The sequence below is a fragment of the Chrysochloris asiatica genome, unplaced genomic scaffold (assembly GCF_000296735.1).
Source record: "Chrysochloris asiatica unplaced genomic scaffold, ChrAsi1.0 scaffold00105, whole genome shotgun sequence".
Taxonomy (NCBI): domain Eukaryota; kingdom Metazoa; phylum Chordata; class Mammalia; order Afrosoricida; family Chrysochloridae; genus Chrysochloris; species Chrysochloris asiatica.
The window spans coordinates 1753597-1759166 of record NW_006408623.1 but is presented as its reverse complement, the minus strand read 5'-3'; positions in this window follow the sequence as shown (position 1 = coordinate 1759166).

The following is a 5570-nucleotide window of genomic DNA, read 5'->3' as shown; positions in this document are numbered from 1 at the left end:
TTTTTTTTTTTTTTGTATGCCTCAGCTCACTACTTCAAATCATGAATGAAATATCTGCATAAATTCAGCTCCTATAGTTTGCAACACAATAGATCATTGCATTGCACACAGATGCAGATGAGAGCTGAGGATAAAGAGGAGGTGGAGGGCAGCCTCATCAGTAGCAGTATTGATGAGTCAGGCTGGAAGCTGGGGGGCAGTGGAAGGCCTGGGTGTCTTCTGATCTTCGCCTGTCTCCAGGTCAGCCTGGTGGACCTTCCTCCCTGGCATGAGGGGAGGAGGATGCTGTCAGGATCTGCCTGCCTTTATATCACAAAGTCATTTTCAACCACATGTTCATATGACTGTGGGGTGTGGGGTGTTGGGAGGGGCAGGCTCTTAGGAAAGTAAGGCTTCTCTGCCTCCATCCTCTCCATTCCCTAAACAACAGGAAATGGTCTTGAGTCCAGTGCAGTACTATTATTAAAAAAAAAATTTTCTCATATAGTAAAAGCTAACAGACTCAAACCAGGTTCTCTCAAATCCAAGTTCCTTTGCACCTAGGAACTCAAACGCCATCATATCATGGAGTTCCGTTATGAGGGATGTTGTTAAGTACTGTTGAGTTGGTTCTGACTCATAGCAACCCTGTATAGGAATGGAAGAGGTACTTTTCTTCTTTTTAACTGCCTTCCCTGGCACCCAAGTTAGCACGTGTCTACACTCTCCCCAGTGAATGATTCTGCCTTCCCTCCCACACCTGGTTAAACATCACAGAATTTTTATTATAGAATGAAAACCCTTTTGGGGCTTTTTACAGTAGTCCTCTCATACAATATCTTTTTTTGACCAGCATAATGTCCTCCAAAGGAGCTCTGGTAGCGTAGTGGTTACGAATAGGGCTGCGAACCTCAGGGTCAGCACTTCGAAACTACCAGCTTTTCCGCGGTAGAAAGATGATGCATTCTGCTCCCGTAAAGATTTACAGACTTGGAAACCCTGTATTGGGTCGCTATGAGTTGGAACCGACTCCATGGCACATAACAACAACAACAATGTCCTCCAGGGTCTTCAGTGTTGCATACTATTCCGTTGTGTGTGCATTTAAGTTTGTTCAACCCTTCCTCTGCTGATGGGCATCTAGGCTGCCTCCATCTGTTTGCTGTTGTGAATGTTTCTGCAGTGAACTTGGGTGTGCAGACATCTAGTCGCGTTACGGCTCTTATTTCTTGAGGACATATACCAAATAGAGAGATTGCTGGGTCAGACGGTGTTTCTGCTTTTAAACTGAGAAAGTGCCATGCCGTTTCCCACAGCAGTTGCATCATTTTTTAAGTCCCACCAGCACTGCAAGGTCGGCAGTTCAAGCTCACCAGTCACTCTGTGGAAACCCTATACAGGGTCACTATGGGTAGCACCGACTGGACGGCACTTAGCAACAACTACAACAACAGTAGCAGTGTAGGAGGGTCCCATATCCTACACATTCTCTTGAAAATTTGTTGTTTTTCGTTTTTTTCTAAACTTTGCTATTAATGCTGGGGCAACCCAGGATCTTTTTTTTTTTTAGTGAATTGACTGAAGGTTTACAGAGCAGATCATCAATTTTACATTCAGCAAATCAGATACTTTGCTTCATTACAATGATTGCAATCCCCTCCATAAACCATCAGTTAAAGGTTGTTGTTGTCAGGTGCCATTGAGTCGGAACCGACTCATAGTGACCCCATGCACAGCAGAACGAAACGATGTCCGATCCTGGGCCAACCTCACTACTGCCGCCACACTCGATGCCATCAACGATGCAACCTGGCCAATCCATCTCGTTGGGGGTCTTCTTTTTCTCTGACCCTCCACCTTACCCAGCATGACATCCTTTTCCAGCGACTGGTCCCTCCTTACAATATGTCCAAAGTATGAGAGAACGAAGCTTAGCCATCCTGGCCTCCAAGGAGCACTCTGGCTGCACTTCTTCCAAAACAGATCTATTGGTTCTTTTGGCAGTCCATGGTACTTTCAGTATTCTCCTCCAACACCACAACTCAAAGGCATCAATTCTTCTACGATCCTCTTTATTCACTGTCCAGCTTTTGCATCCATATGAGGCTATTGAAAACACAATGGCCTGGGTCAGGCGCACCTTAGTCCTCAAGCTGACATCTCTGCTCTTCAATACTTTAAAAAGTTCCTGTGCAGCAGATTTGCCCAGTGCAATACATCGTCTGATCTCTTGACTGCTGCTTCCGCGAGTGTTGATAGTTGATCCAAGAAGAATGAAGTCCTTGACAACTTCATTCTTTTCTCCATTGATAAGAATGTTGTTTATTGGTCCTGTGGTGAGGATTTTTGTTTTCTTGACATTGAGATGCAAGCCATACCGAAGATTTCTGTTGTTATGTTTACTAAAATTTCCTGGTTTTCTTTTTATTTTGATGTGCAAGTATATTTTCTGGGTAAATGATAGATTGCCGTGTAATTTATTTAAAATGTCCCCTATTTAAAACAATCTGATCTTGAAATCTTCTTGACTGCCTTATCGTTTAGAAGTTCTGTATCTACACTATTTCTTCTTTTTTGCTTGTAGTTAAATTCATTATAAATTGATATCTTTGGCTTCCTATTTTCAGTCTTGTAGATTTGCTTTACTTTAAATACTATTATACCTGGATAGAGTTCTGGGTGGTGTTGTCATGAATGCTAATCTTAGGTTATTGTCTGCTAGTGTTCGTTTTCAGTCCAAAGAACACTCTTTAGAATTTGTTGTAAAGTTGATTTGGTCATTACAAATTCCTTTAATTTCTGTTTATCAGGAAATGTTCTATTTCACTGTCATAGTTGAAGGGCAGCTTTACTGGCTATATGACTTTTGGTTGGCAAATTTTTTCTTTCAAAAATTTGAATATGTCATCCCATTGCCTTCTTACCTGCATGACTTCTGCTGAGAAATCAGAGCTCAGTCTTATTGGTTCTCCTTTGTAGGTAACTTTTTGTTTTCCCGATCTGTTGTCCGGATTCTTTCCTTATCTTTGGTTTTGGAGAGTTTGATCATGATATGTCTGGGTGATTTGCTTTTGGGACCGATCCTGTTTGGGGAGGGTCATTCAGATTCTTGTACGCTTATCTTTTCATCTTTCATGTTAGGGAAGTTTTCTTCCAACAACTCTTTGACAGTTTTTTTTTCTGTGATATTTATTGTCTCTTCCTGTTACAGAATTCCTATCACCTATACGTTATTTCTCTTCATGGTGTCACATAACTCTTAGGCTTTCTCTGGATTTTTTCATTCTTTTTTCTGATTGTTCTTCTAGCATACTAGTTTGAAAGATTTATCGTTAAGCTTACAAATTTAGGCTTCCATTACTTTGCATTTAGTCCTTTGCCCTTTCAATGTACTATCCATTTCTGAAGTCTTAGAATTAATCTTCTGGATTTCTAATGACTACTTTTGTATTGTTTCAAGATTTACATTTACTTTGTCCCTTTGTTCTTGTAGTGTTTTCCTGAGTTCTTTTATTAAAGTTTTTTTTTTCTGTGTTCTGTTTGCTTTCCTTGATCTTTCTGTCAATCCTTTGAAGGTACCTAAGTATCATTTTTTTGAATTCTTTTTCAGGTAATTCCATTACTTTTTCTTCCTCAGAAACATTTTCTGGCTCTGCATCTTGGTCATTTGACCCATTTCTCTTGTTTCTTTATGTGAGCTAAAATTATCTGTTATCGTTGGGGCATTGTGGGTTGTTGTATTTGTATTTAATTGATGATTGGATGTTGATGTATTCTTAGGCTCTCACCGACTGTCTTCTGTGGGTGTAGAGAATGAAGTGTGTGCACCATTCTTGTTTGCTGTTTGTGCACCTCAGTGTAGGGTGGGTTTGTCTGGTGTTGGCTGCTGTCTGTTGTTGATCAGGTGATATTGGCTCCTGACCAGTGGGTATGGTTGTGACTGGGCTGTATGGGTATGGTTGCTGTCTTCTCTCCACCCTCACAAGAAAATAAAACAGAGAAACAAACAAGTGACCAACAGCGAAAAGAGAAAAATGATAAATGGAAAAAAGATATAAAAACAGGCAGCAAACAGAAAAAAGAATAAGAGAGAAAATAAAAGGAAGAAATAAAAAGACACATTTAAGAATAGCTAAAAAGAGAAAAAAGGGAGAGGAAAATGGAAAGGAAAATAAGGGGAAAAAAGAAAAGAAAAAGAAAAGCCAGGGAGAAGGAAGACGAAAAGAGAAAGAATTTAGTAAAGAAAGATCAAAGTGGGGGAGGGGAAGAGACGGATAAGAAACAGAAGAAAACAAACAAAAAGAAAATCAGACGTAGAAAGGATAAAGTTCAAGGGGCTGGAAAGAGAAGTAGATGTGAGGAAAGAATAAATAATCAAAAACAACCCCCCCCCCCAAAAAAAAAAACCACCTGAAAACAAAACAATTCAGTGCAGCTGTTGGACTTAGAGCTGAAAAATTGGGGGGCATGTGGGGGTGGTTCCTGCCAGCCTAGGAGCTCATGAGGTGGGAGTGGGAGGGATATGATAGCAGAGTTCGGGTCCGAGGAGGAGTCCCTATCAGCCTTGGTGGTACCTGTGTTCAGGGCACTCGTTCTGGAAGGCCCTTGATGGTCTCAGTGTCTGTTAGGACCACAGGGAAGCTGGGGGCAGGGTAGCTGGTTAAATGCTGGTCTGGTGGCTCTGTGGGTTCTGTAGGTCTGGACCCAAGCCCTACTGAACCCAAGACACCGAAGCAGCACATTTGGGCCCTGCCTCACACTGGTGTGGCTCCGACCATGTGGCTCCTAACTCTGGGAGAACAGGGTCTGCGCTGGGGGTGGATGAGGGTGGGAGCTGGCCTCCCTTGGGGAAAAGAAGGACTCACACCTTTCCCATCACCTGTGTGACTCTGCTTTGCCAGGCCACCTTCTATTGCCAAAACTGATCACAAGATGGTCCGGTCCGGCTGTGACTGGCCAGTCTCCCTCTCTCGCCGGCCCTGCTTAGCTTCTCCCAGCATGCAACCAACCCACTTCTTTAACCTTTCCTCTGAAGTTCAGGGTCCAGGATTTTCATCTGTGTCCGTTTCATTTTGGTTTCTGTATCTTTCATGTAGATGGTCTGTGTAGCGTCTGCCTGGCCCGCCTTCTTGCCTAAGTGTCATTGTTGTTTTGATTTGCATCTCTAATGGTTAGTGATTATGAGCACATATTCATCTATTTGTTGGCTGCCTGAATGTCATCTTTGGTTAAGTGTCTGTTCATACCATCTGTAGGGAAGTATTTCTTGAAGCATGTTCCCATCTGAATGACTTCTGGAGGGACAGGGTTGGGCCCATTTGAGCCTGAGCCCCACCGTTGAGCACCCTCACCTCCCAAGGGAGCACACCTTATGATCCCAGAGATCCCAGAGAAAAGGGCCACCCATACTCTGGGTGGAAAGGACCTGCAGGACAACCCAACTTCCGTAAGCCGAAGTTTTGCCAGAGCCACTCACAGGAGCAGAGCCAGTGAAGGGACGGCAGAGGGCGCTGTCGGCCAAGCTTTGCTCCCGGGCCTGATAGTGAAAGGACTGCAGGCGCGCTCTGGGTGGCCGGGGCTGGGGAGGCTGA